Source organism: Poecilia formosa, unplaced genomic scaffold (assembly GCF_000485575.1).
Source record: "Poecilia formosa unplaced genomic scaffold, Poecilia_formosa-5.1.2 Scaffold519, whole genome shotgun sequence".
NCBI classification, from domain to species: domain Eukaryota; kingdom Metazoa; phylum Chordata; class Actinopteri; order Cyprinodontiformes; family Poeciliidae; genus Poecilia; species Poecilia formosa.
In genome coordinates this window covers 283683-297241 of record NW_006800458.1, presented here as the reverse complement: position 1 = coordinate 297241, position 13559 = coordinate 283683, and the positions used below count along the sequence as shown (strand labels likewise).

Genomic DNA, 13559 nt, shown 5'->3' with positions numbered 1-13559 from the left:
TAGACAATATATCTTTGCAAACATACTGAAAGCTTGTATCTCAGACTCTAACGAGATAATTCAATTGGTTTCACAGCCCTACTCCAAGCCCGGTAAAATCACTATTTCCAAACTTTATCAGGGGTTGTTGAGATCCAAAGGAAAGTCAACAGACTACGTTAGGAAAAGATGGGAGAAAGAGTTGAATACTGAAATATCACAAGAACAGTGGGACAATATGTGTGAATCCGCTGCTACAACCTCCTCCTCAAACTATTGCCGTGAATTCAGTTGGAAAAATCTGCTACGTTTTTTCAGTGCACCAAAGCAGCAGCCTTATAGAAACCCTGATGCATCTAAATGCTGGAGGGGACGCGGGGACACAGAGACAAATCACTCCCATATTTTCTGGTCCTGCATTATTGGAAGGATGTTTGGGGAAGATTGAGTCAATTTTGGGTCTTAAATTCCAAGGACCCGTCATGTTATTGCTACTTGGAGCTGTTCCTGAGGGTCTGAATGAGAATGACGAATATCTATTAAAAATCTTCAGTGCTACAGCCAAAATCTGATTACTCGGAAATGGCTTCAACCTGACCCACCAATGCTAAAGGACTGGCTGGAACTGGTGGAAGAGACCCACAAAATGGAAAAGTTAATGTTCATGCTGAGACTGCAACCGGACCTTTACAAAAAGAGATGGAGCAAATGGACAAGATGTCTGGAGAGCAATAACTGAATCAGGTCTCTCTTTCCTTGTTATTTTAAATGCTGCTCAAAAAATGGAAAGTAAATCTGTATCCTGTTTCATCCTATAACTGTTCATCTTAGTCAGAATGTAAGTAATTCCTTTTGTCGACAGTCTGTTTCTGTGCTGTGTATTGTATGTGATTGATAAAAAAAATCAAAACAATCAATAAGCATAAAGTAAAAAAAAGGTAAGAGTCAAGTTTAAATTTAACAGATTTGCTCTGCTCATGCAGCTCAATGTGAACACAAATGTTCACACTGAGCTGCGCTCAGTGTTCACAGGTGCGCTTTTAGAGGTGCATGTTGAGCATGCAGTGAGAATGATAGCCTCATAGTCGCGCAGCATGCTGGTTTATTTTTATTGTTTTTATTTTTTGTGACGACACAATCCCTTTTGTTCCTCTACATCCAGCAGCAGAAATGAGCTGTGCAGTGGCTTTAGCTTTGGCATGCAGGGCTGGTCCAAGGCTGTATGAGGCCTTGAGCAGAATTTAACTTAGGGGCTCCTCATGCTGCTAAGAACATCAGCACCACTAACAGCATTTCTAGTCTACTTAACATGTTTTCATACATAAACATGGTGGACACGTTGGCACCCCAACCGCCGGGCTTAGCAAGTTTTCTGGGGGAAGCTCTGCAACCTCAGAACTACTACAGCAGCTAGTATCCAAGGTCTTTCTCTTCTCCACTGTGGGAGTTCAGCCAATCAGCATCAAGGAAAGTTAATAGCACTCCTTGATTGGCTGCTGTGTAAACACCAGTCTATATATTGTCAAGTAGCACAGCTCTAAGGTATTTCAGCTTTCCAAGCTGAATGTTCTTGTTTCAGATGTCCTTTATGAAATAATCCTTGAACAGGCAAATTTTTCCAAATATTTTGGAGTTACCACAGAAAAGGCAGGAGTGTTTCTACCTTAACATCATGGCAGTTGAACAAAAGGACTCAATTTATTTTATGAACAGTACAATCATAAAGCTGCAGATGAAGCAGTTAACAAAATCAGAATTCTTTGCACATTGAAACGTGAGGAGACATGACTTACGGGTTTATGGTGAATGTTGCGTAGAAGATGCTGTTCGTTATATTATTTTCATCTTGTAGAAGAAAGACGTCCTGCACCAGAGCGTGAGAGCCAAGGTCTCCAAACGGGCAGTCCAGACGGGCTTTCAGGAAAGATGACCACCTTTTCTTCAAAATGTTAGGACCTCCCACGTCGCTCTGAATCGGCACAAATGTCAGACTTTAATACTGATTCATGTGGTGTTTAAAGGGAAGTTTAGGTAAGGTAACTTCATTTATATAGCACATTTTCTACAACAAGGCAATTCAAATTTACACAAATTTAAAGGAAATACAATAAAACAAGTTTTGTTGCAAAGGAAAGAGCAAAAGAAGACAAAAATGGTCCATGATTTATAAACTAATAGGAGTTTCTCTGGATTCTAAGCTTGTTCTGATTCCTGCTCTGGATTGAGTGAAATCCTCTGCATATTTTTGTTCCAACTAAAAGGTTTGATTCCTGTTCTGGGATTAGTGAATATGTAAACTAGATGCCTTAAATTTTCCATCTGCCCTAGAGTCTTAACNTGTGCAGTGGCTTTAGCTTTGGCATGCAGGGCTGGTCCAAGGCTGTATGAGGCCTTGAGCAGAATTTAACTTAGGGGCTCCTCATGCTGCTAAGAACATCACCACCACTAACAGCATTTCTAGTCTACTTAACATGTTTTCATACATAAACATGGTGGACACGTCGGCACCCCAACCGCCAGGCTTAGCAAGTTTTCTGGGGGAATCTCTGCAACCTCAGAACTACTACAGCAGCTAGTATCCAAGGTCTTTCTCTTCTCCACTGTGGGAGTTCAGCCAATCAGCATCAATGAAAGTTAATAGCACTCCTTGATTGGCTGCTGTGACACCAGTCTATATATTGTCAAGTAGCACAGCTCTAAGGTATTTCAGCTTTCCAAGCTGAATGTTCTTGTTTCAGATGTCCTTTATGAAATAATCCTTGAACAGGCAAATTTTTCCAAATATTTTGGAGTTACCACAGAAAAGGCAGGAGTGTTTCTACCTTAACATCATGGCAGTTGAACAAAAGGACTCAATTTATTTTATGAACAGTACAATCATAAATGCAGATGAAGCGGTTAACAAAATCAGAATTCTTTGCACATTGAAACGTGAGGAGACATGACTTACGGGTTTATGGTGAATGTTGCATAGAAGATGCTGTTTGTTATATTATTTTCATCTTGTAGAAGAAAGACGTCCTGCACCAGAGCGTGAGAGGCTTGGTCTCCAAACGGGCAGTCCAGACGGGCTTTCAGGAAAGATGACCACTTTTTCTTCAAAATTTTTGCACCTCCCACGTCGCTCTGAATCGGCACAAATATCAGACTTTAATACTGATTCATGTGGTGTTTAAAGGGAAGTTTAGGTAAGGTAATTTAATTTATATAGCACATTTTCTGCAACAAGGCAATTCAAATTAATTTACACGAATTTAAAGGAAATACAACAAAACAAGTTTTGTTGCAAAGGAAAGAGCAAAAGAAGAAAAATAGAAAACAAAAAAGTATAACCCTAAGTTTTGAATTCCATGATTTATAAACTAATAGGAGTTTCTCTGGATTCTAAGCTTGTTCTGATTCCTGCTCTGGATTGAGTGAAATCCTCTGCATATTTTTGTTCCAACTAATAGGTTTGATTCCTGTTCTGGGATTAGTGAATATGTAAACTAGATGCCTTACATTTTCCATCTGCCCTAGAGTCTTAACTGGATAATTTATGTTATTTTGTTGTTTCCACTGGGCCAAAAACTAGCAAATTCTCCAAGATTGATTTCATTTGGCTATTGAGTTTTAGCATCCAAAGTTTGCCTACGAAAAAATCGCATACAACTTGCATCTCAGTCTCACAGGTAGCGAAACACTCAGACTGACTCAGCATGTCAGTGTAAGTGTTCGCTAGTCGACCCAATCCAGGATGTACACTCTGGATGTGTCCCTGCAGGACAAGTGGGTTCTTCTGTGCCTAGTCTTCTCGTTGAGAAAACTTGATCAATTGCATTGAGAGACCAGCTAAGCACAATTTGTAGATTTGGAGGATATGCAAAGAAAGGCTCCAAAAAAGCAGCAAAAACAGAATGAGGAGGATGAGAATGGTTAAGGAGGCATCCGCCTTCACCAAGAGCAAGAGAGAAAAAAAAGGTTTAGCATTCAGACGTACTTTACACACTCGTACAACTCTCGACAACTTAATGCGTTTTTTTTCTTCAACACTGTTCTCGGTGAGGAACAAGAAGACGTAGTCATCCTCGTTGTTCTCTGAAGTTTTGCTTATTTCAGCCATGTGTATGGAAATTATGGTGGGCTCTAAGTTCAGACACAATAAAAAGTGGAGTGAGGTTTGACAAGAATATATATTTTAACTGGGTCAAGTGATCACCTCACCGTTGAACCAATTGGATCCTTGTTCATTCTTGATCACACTGCGCCCATGTTTTTGGAGAGCCATGTTTTTTCCCAAGAAGTCTGTGGAGCCAGCGGTATATAACGTCTTTCCTATTGATAGCAGAGGAAAATGTTTAACAATTTTTAAAGTAATCACTGAAAAACAATCCTTCAGCATGGGTGGAATCCACTCAAACCATTAGCTTTGTTGCACAGCTGCTCAGTACTCGAGAAAAAATGTTGTCTTAAATTGGATGTTGTGAAGATGTTTTCTGATGGATCAACACTTTAAAATGTTTAATTTATTTTAGTTTATTTGATTAGGGCAGAACACATTAATCAATATTATCACAATTCATGACAGTGTAAATATGCAGGAATTAGTACGACAGCTCAGTTTCGTATTTTGTTCTAAGACAAGCAAGCACAAAAAACAAAACACCTTACCATGCAATGCAATGCACTGGACAGAAGACAGCAACAGCGCAAGACATTATGAATGAATACAAACTGGTTTGCGTTCAACCAATGCTTGCGATTCTTCTTAAAAGTTGTCGTTTTCACTCTTTGGTAAAGGCTGATGGTCCGCTCCATGAATATGTGTCTCTAACAGACTCCTCCTTCTGTCAAAACTGTGTTCTGTGTCTCAGTAGGTTGCAGTTTCCTTTGGTTTGTTCTCTGGATTTTATTTTATTGTGTCGTTTCTGAATAAAATCAACTGAGGTGGTGGGCAAAGCCCATTTAAAACTTTAAAAATAATACAGACTTCATGATATATCTGACAAGAATCAAGGTTTAAAACATTATGCTTGTTAATAATTTTACAATAATGAAAATGGAACAATTTCTTGTCAGAGGTTTTTATTGTCCTTTTGAAGAGACATGATGGGTTTTACTATACTTGCAGCTGCATATGACCAGGTTGTATAGCAGTATTTTATATGAAAATAAAAATAATTGCAGAATGGGTGGATGGATGGATTTGGGTCAACATTGACTCCAAGATATTTACATTTTACAACCAGATCAAGTCTCTCTCCATTAACAACAATACTTGGTTCCTGGCCATCTGTGGACCAAAGGGAAAAATAAGCAGCAGGTAGCAGGTACAATAGCTGCATAGAAGAATATTCTTTCTTTTTTTCTGGCATAAACAGATAAATAACACTATCGTTTGAATGTAACTGTACTTTTACATGCGAACAAAAGTCTGGTAGGTCATTAATGTAAAGACTGACTAGGATGGGCCCCAAAATGGAGCTTTGTGGCACTGCAGCAGAACAATTAAGGTATGTGAAGTTTTATTCTCCAATATATATGTATTCTATTTGACTGGCATGAGACAGCAGCATTTGAGAAATTCAAATTAGACAGTTTTCCCAGCAAAAGTTCATGGTTAACGGTGTCTTCAAATCTAAGAATATGGCCCTGACATTTTCACCCTCGTATTCATGATTTCTTCTAGCTATTACATGAACTTTTCCTATGTACATTTGAGTGCATGAAATAAAAAGTTAAATAAAATGTGAAAAGAAATTATTGCTGTTAATTATTGATTAACTTTACAAACAGTATCCATAATTAGGGTCATAAACTTGTGGTGAACTAATAAACAGCCTGAGTTTAAAAGTTACTTTGATTATCTAATCAACTCCATTTATTTTTTCTCTTACTCCTGTTTCCTCTGTTTTTCAACTGGTTACAATCCAGCAACCCAAAACCCCCAAACTAACTTTTTTTATACTCTGAAGGCTTTGAAGCATCAAGAAGAGAATGAGATATCTGAGAAGAAGCAGCACTGGTTCACTGGTTGATGTTGTATGTAGATATGAGTAAATGTACAACCATGGAGACATAGGAAAACAACTAAACATTTCATAGGATGAAGTTTCTCAATGCTCACCGGCTGTTTGGTCAAGAACTGTTACGGTCCACACAAGACACACAACATAAGGAGTCCAGACCAATTTACACAAGAACATAAGACATGATGAATCCAGACCAGGAAGCACTGAGATACTGAGCGAAACATCATTAGGCCTGGGATAAAAAGTGTTGCACCAACCTTCCATTATGGAGGTAAATTTTTCTTTGGGGCTAAAGGGAATTTTCCCTCTGCCACTGTGAGTTGTGTTCTCCATGGTGATATGTCCTTTGTCGACCATCTGAAGAAACATTGAAGAATTTATAATTTAGAAATTATGTTACTTATTCCCTGCGATGGAGTGGCGACTTGTCCAGGATGAACCCCGCCTCTCGCCTGAAACGTTCGCTGGAGAAGCACCAGCATCCCTCCTAACCCCACTAGGGACAAGGGTGTAAGAAAATGGATGGATGGATGGATGGATGGATGGATGGATGGATATTACTTATTCTTCCATAAATCTGTTTTAATTTTGAGGGTAAAATGAAAAAAACAATGCAAAACTCTAATACCTTAGTGATCCATGCTTTTACATCCTTTCCTGTTTTATTGCAATAAACTAAATTCCTCCTACACAGCAACTGCCCAGCCGATGGTTCTGGAACTACAGGACAACAACTCCAGCCTTAGGTATGGGAGGAACGTACCAGGTGTGTGCAGGTAGGTTCGAATGCCTTGGTTCCACAAGCCAGAATTCTGCCATCATCCAGAGTGTGCATCATCCTGATGTAGTTGTCACATTCCTGTTAGAACAGCTATTTCTATAAACAGACTGTAAAACTGAGGGGAAAAACTTATAATTTCTTTATTTTAATGTGCTGTAGTGTACCTCGATGCTCTTGCCTTTCGTCTGGCACTCGATTTTGCTTGAAGAGTTCACTATCCAGTTAGCCTGACAGGAAACAAACCAAAAGACCATGTGTTTGAGGAAATGTTTGTGAAATTCCTGCATGTTGTTGTAATATGAAAAGTCAAATATATGTTCGATTGGGTGCCATTTGTGAAGTTACACAGCCAAAAATGAACAGACATAATGGTTATTGAGTTAATAAGAGAAAATAAATGACTTCATTTTATAAAGTCATAGCTTCAAACTAAATATTCATAGGTAGCATACTGCAAATGCTTTGTAGCTACACTGTAAAAAAAATGTAAAAAAAACGGGTAAATGTACTGTAGAAATTTGAAGGAATTTTTCCGTTTTTAGTTTTACAGGTATTTGTACTGTATTTTCAATTTTACACATTGCATCATGGGAACAAGAAACTTCGCAAACGCGAAAACTGGTCATATGACATTTCAAGCTCGCTAGTCGGACCCTGCAACATATATCTTTTGGACTTCGGTTGGATTAAGAGCTGGCGTTACCTTTCTGGAACCTCCCTGGTAAAGTAAAATAAATAAAAACACATTCTTTTCTGTGAATAATGTTTTGAAATATTTGTAGTTGACTTCATTTGACTTTGTGAGACTCCTGGCACAGTCTATAATTGCAAACTGTTTTGCAGTCTTTTTTTTCTTATACAAAAAAGGTATATATTATTTTTAAAATGCAGCGTTTGCTTGTGTATTGTAAAAGTAAAAGTACAGGTGACTGCTGTATTACTATTATTTATTTATTTGACCAAACTCGTACAGTCCATTTTTTCAAGTCAAACTGAACTGGGCCCGTGAAAGCTAACCGTTCATGGCGTCATGCTACTTGTGTCTCAATCCTGCTTTTTTAAAAATGTCAAGCTGCAGTTGTTTTATTTGCTAAACATGATTTGATGACCCGGTTGTTAACATAAAAGCAGGTGGCCATTTAACTTCGGTAAATATACTTTCCATGTCAAGTTTGGGGTTTTAGAATATGGGAAATGTCGCCAGGAGTGGGGGATAGTTAGAGGAGGTGGTGGTGGGGAGTGTGGGGGGCTCGAGCGACGAACGAACGTAAACTGGGGCGGAGGGAAGCGGTTAGACCAGAGGACGACCGTCAGACTGGGGTGGGGACGGCTCGTGTTTCAGTCAGCGTTAAATTTGTTGCATGTTCGGTGCTCTAATCAGGCATGTTGAGATTAGGTTAGGTTGATAAACTGTTACAGTGGGTTAGAAGCTTCTTGCCTCATATAAATTGTAAGTCAGTGGATTGTACATACAGATAGTTAATTTTCCTATTTCTGAAATAGGAATAAACATCACTGAGAGTAAATAAAAGTGACGTTTGCAAAACAATTCTTCCAATTGGGAGTTTTTGCTGAAATGCCTGCTTGCAAACTGATTATCGGTTATTGTAGCTTAGCTTAAAAACTATATAAATAGTACTGTTCTAAATTTGTTGTCAGAACAAATTAATTACATTGTTAAAAAAAAAACAAATGATTGATTTAATTATTGGAAGACTTGCATGTTTTGGTGTTTATTTATATTTCCTTCTCTTTATATGGTTATTTTGTTTTCTCTACTGAACAGCTGCGTCCAGACACTCCTGAACTTTTGCTGGCAAGCAAGTAGGCATCTTTATAATAGGTGTGTACATTTGTTTTTGTTTTACTCAACCTGTTAAACCTTTAGTTTAAATTAAGAAATGTGTGGTGTTTTCTACAATTCAATTGTAGAGACTCACACACAGAGAGAAACAGCAGTTAGACAATTTTATTGGAACGAGAATTTGGCGCTCGAACACCGGTGGAAGACGTGTGAGCTGAGAATCGCAGCGAGCTTGAATGATCGGCTCGAACGAAGCTCAGGTAGGTCTTCCCCCAGGCCCAGTCACTGGTGGTGGAGCGGAGCTTGGAGAGAGGAGTCTTGAAGGGACCTGGGGCGTCTGGGAGGCTGGTGGTGGAAACGGGGAGGAGATGGGTTGAAGCACAACTGAAGCGGGTGGATCTGTGGTTGCTTTGTCTTTTGAAGGACCTCTTACCAGGTGATTGGATCGAGGTAGAGAGGTGGTGCGTCCTGATTGGCTGGGGTGAAGGCGTGGTGATAGGTGATGCTGGAAGAGTCTTCCAGGTTGAATTTCTGCCTAGGGCTTCATTTCAATCTATAGAGACTCACGCAGAGAGAGAAACAGCAGTTAGACAATTTTATTGGACCAAGAATTTGGCGCTCGGACACCGGTGGAAGACGTGCGAGCTGAGAATCACAGCGAGCTTGAATGATCGGCTCGAACGAAGCTCAGGTAGGTCTTCCCCCCAAAAGAGGGTGCCGGACCGAGGCCATGCTGTGACCTGCAGGCTTGTTTGAACCTTGTTAGGTGCACGGCAGCCAGCCTGCAAGTTCATGACGAACTTTGTTAGGCGAGGCAAAGAGGCCGAGACCTGCAGGATGATCGAACCTTGTAGGCAGCCGGCCTGCAAGCTTATAGTGAAGCTTTGTTAGGCAGGCAGTGATGGCCGCGGACTGCAGCTGATCGAACCTCGTAGGCGCAATGGCAGCTGGCCTGCAAGCTTAGCGAAGCTTTGGTTGGCAGGCAATGATGGCCATGGCCTGCAGGCTGTTCAAGCCTTGTTAGGCGCACGGCAGCCGGGCCTGCAAGCTCATATCAAACTTTGTTAGGCAAGGTGATGACTGCGGTGGCCTGCAGGCTGTTCGAGCCTAGTTAGCGGCTCATGCAGGCTATACTGAGTCTGAGAGATGCGGTGCTGGTGTGGCTTGCAAGCTGATCCGGCCTCGATGTGCAGCATAGATGTCTGTGGTCTGCAGGCTGTTCCAGCCTTGTTAGGCTAAGCCAACTCCCTGAACAATAGATATTTAGTATGTCGGAGTACTCCACCACCAGAGATTTGTTATGAATGCTTACCCATTGTCTGAAGGCAGTGAGAATGGAAGAGAGGTCTAAAAGAGTACGAGGAGGAGGATGCCGCTGACGATCGGCAACTGGGTTATGACTGAACCTTGTGGGCAATGGGAGGCTGCCTGCGGACTAAATATGAGGCCTGGAAATGGCCAAGGGGAACTCGCATGAATCTTGGATTTCTAAGAAATTTAAAGACATGGCTAATCTGGAGACTTCATGCGTGAGGGACGCAAGTGTTGAGGTGGGGCTTGCTGACTTAAAAGTGAAGATTGAGGACAGCGTGAAACAGGCATAGATCCGGGACCTGCGTTGTCCCTTGAGCATTCTAAACTAATAGATTACTAGAATGGATAGTAAACAAGCATCTCCTGAGATAAATTGTGCTAGGTGATTGATGTAAGTGGCAGTTTTCCCCTCGATCCTCGAGGAAAGGTGATTTATTTATATGGCGCATTTCCAGCAGCAAAGCAGTGCTTTTAGAATGAGATAGGACTGAATCTTAAAAACCTAAACATGTAAAATATATTCATACATACGAATATAAAGCAATAATTAAGTATAGATCCCCCAAAAAGTCTGTACTTCATAATAGGCGCTAGAAAATGTTGCAGTTGAATTGCAGATTAAGGGAGTAGAAGGTGGCGGTGAAAGAATGAATAGTGAAGGACGTGACCCCATCATGAGGAAGGAAAGATTTCTAAGTTGCGCCAAATTTAGTTAAGGCGTACCATGATGGTGTGAAAGGCTTGAGAAATACTGTTGAATGGTTGTTGGAATGACCTGTGGGGATAGCAGAGGTAATGTGACTGCTACATGACAAGAAGGAGGAAGGCTTGGTGGGGATAAAAGGCAGCTTAAAGATTGCAATGCCTGTGCGGGGACTAGTCGAAGGTAGTGGTCAAATCGAGGTTTAATTCGTAGCCCTTTCAGCAGCAGCAGGCTAGCCCGAAGTACCACGAATCACACAGAAAGGAGACACCCTTTCCAAGTGCTAACATTACTTGTCAAATACTCATTAATGATTCATAAATTATGCAACAAAGCAGCTATAGATGGAGACTTATGAGCGAGATTGAAAATAAGTTATATTTTCAGAAATTTTCCAAGGTTTGACGTGCACAAGGTTAATGCTGCTTCATTTCATTCTGAGGAGGCAGAGCAGGTCAGACCCGGAGTGGAGCAGAAGGTCGATGGATCAGATCTTTAATGGGTTAAGGAGCTAGACTGATCAGAGGTCTCTGAACAAACAGTGTTTAAGGTCTGTTCTCTAAGCTGAGATAGCCGATGAGAAATCTTTGGAACTGGAGTGATTAGCTGCATCTCCCAGGATTTAATTAAGACGCTGCTGCAGTTATCGATACGGTTGGAGATAAATGCATGGATAAGTTTCTATAGATCCCAAGGTGTTTTTATTGTGATAAGGGTGATGAGACGTGCGGCACAAATGGATGGCTGCAAAAGTCAAAGTAGCTATGGTTACCAATACGTTGATATTTAATCTGCCACCTGGCGGAGTGGGTAGATCATCATAAGCCTTATAAGGGAGCAGGAGGCTTGTTTCAAGCGTGTGTGCTTCAGTAATGTGCTAACAAGGTTTATAGCTGGAGAGGCATTCGTAATCGGATTTACAAATATATACCCCTGCAAGTTATTGTTTACACCGGAAAATTTGCACATGCGGACAATGCTGGGGGCAGAAAAACTATTCTTTTACATACATGTCAGGGCTGCCACCATAGAATACTTCCGTTAACTCAAACTGACATGTAAATATTAATTTTGTGCTGTGTTCGTAGCAAAGGGGGAAAACTGTTAATGTATGACTCAAAACCACTTTCTCGCTCTCTGGATCACAGCTACGAGCAGGTTCGTTGCCATAGCAACTGAAAACAACGCTACAAAAAATATATATATATATATAAAAAAGAACAGTCAAATATTTCTCACACAAAAGAAATATAGTTTTAGGCTTAATGGTTTGCGATTAATAGGTGATTGGGTGGTAAGAGAAAAAAAAAACTAAAGATGTATCGCTGAACTGACTTTAATGTGAGGCTAGCTCTAGCTAGCTCGTTGTTACTGTCTCTTACTCTGCATTTGTGGAATCGCAATGTCTGGGATCATGAGCGCCCCCTGCCACACAGGAGAACTGGCTGCCTCGCGTAGGAACTGTACTCTGCCGTTTATGATCACTCTAAGCACACAAATCATGTTACACACACGGGTGGTGACAAAACAGTCTATGCCGTACGCTACATTTATGGAAATCAGTTAATGCATTATTATCTATCCATCTATCTCCCAATTGACACCGCACAATACTGGTGTGCTTAAAATGATTGCAACCAACTCCAACAGCAATTGCGTGTAGAACCGCAATGCTTAGGCAGCCATCCAGTTATGGAAGAAAGCTGACTCATTTTATGACCCTCATGTCGCGTGTGCTGGACTGACGGATCCTATAAATGTGGTATTTCTACTTAATGCCCATGCCTCCTCGATACGAGTTCGAGCTGACAGAAAATGAGGGAAAGAGGAACAGAAGTTATCAGGACGTGCGACGCAGCGAACTGAACGGCCTGAGAAGCGGAACACTTGCAAAGTTAAGATCACTGTGCAAGTGCCATTAGAAAGCGGAGCCGATGAGATTTAGAACAGCTTAAAGCCCAGCTCTGCAAACCACAAGTTGAGCTAATCATGACTCTAAAGATGCTGAGACTGACCAACAATGGGTGGCCAGATAAACAGGAGCTGGAAGCACTGGTGCCCTAACTGTGATGTCATGAAAACAAAATATGAACGAGAGTGGAGAAGGTGTATCATTACCTGGACACCGCCCCCACAGGCGCAGCGAAGTTGCTGGTTGATGAAGCTGGAGAGCCAGCTGTGAGCAGTCACTCGGAAGTGAGCGTGGCGGTCTGATGGCAGCGTTCTCCGGGAGGTGAGCTGGGAAAGACAATCCAGGCATAGGAGCGAGTCCACGACGAGACGAGCTGAGGAGGGCTGACGAGCGTCAGTGGCGGGGAGGAAAACGGCGAATCGAGGAGGGGCCGGAGTGTCGCTGATGAAGGCCGAAGGGAGTCATCATGGGGCGGATAGATCAGTGAGCTGACTGACAGCCCTTGCTCAAGATGAGTTTAACGGAGGGGTAGAGGAGGGAGGCGAAGAATCCATGAAGCTAGACAACACCCCCATGGGCGCAACAAGGTTGCTGGATGATGAGGCTGGAGAGCCAGCTGCGAGCTGAGACACAGAAGTGAGCGACCCTGGCGGACTGGTGGCGGCGTTCTCCTGGAGGTGAGCTTAAAAAGACGATCAGGGCGGAGGAGTCTGTGACGAGATCAGCAGGGGAGGGCTGACGAGGGTCAGTGGTGGGAAGAAAGGGACGGCGGATCGAAGAGAGGCCGGAGCGTTGCTGATGAAGGCCAAAGGGAGCTAGGATGGGGCAGCTGAAAGTCCATGGGAGCACAGCAAGCGAGAGACATTTGAACAAAGAAAAAGAAAAAGGACGATCGGAGGGAGCTTTGCGAGCCGAACCAGGCCAAAAGGAGCAGAACCATTGATGGAGAGGAGGCAGCTGGATGTTACAGAGGTAGAGGAAAAGCACCCATAACGTTGAACCACAACTGAAGCAGGTGGATCTGTGGTTGCTTCGTCTTTTGAAGGAGCTCTTGC

General features: G+C 41.8%; 2 long non-coding RNA genes across 2 annotated transcripts in view; one reads left to right on the top strand and one right to left on the bottom strand.

Annotated features, from left to right (window-relative positions):
- Window positions 1-6247: 6247 nt before the first annotated feature.
- LOC103129147 (uncharacterized) lies at window positions 6248-6965 on the bottom strand. The gene is made up of 3 exons (XR_001659883.1): window positions 6936-6965; window positions 6754-6849; window positions 6248-6347 (listed from the first exon to the last, which is right to left on the bottom strand). It is a non-coding gene; the product is annotated as an uncharacterized LOC103129147 (long non-coding RNA).
- Window positions 6966-8568: 1603 nt separating this feature from the next.
- Window positions 8569-13559, top strand: part of LOC107834100 (uncharacterized) — a 9174-nt gene continuing 4183 nt past the window's right edge. Inside the window, exon 1 of the long non-coding RNA XR_001659884.1 lies at window positions 8569-8614. This is a non-coding gene — a long non-coding RNA (uncharacterized LOC107834100). The remainder of the gene's footprint in view (window positions 8615-13559) is intronic.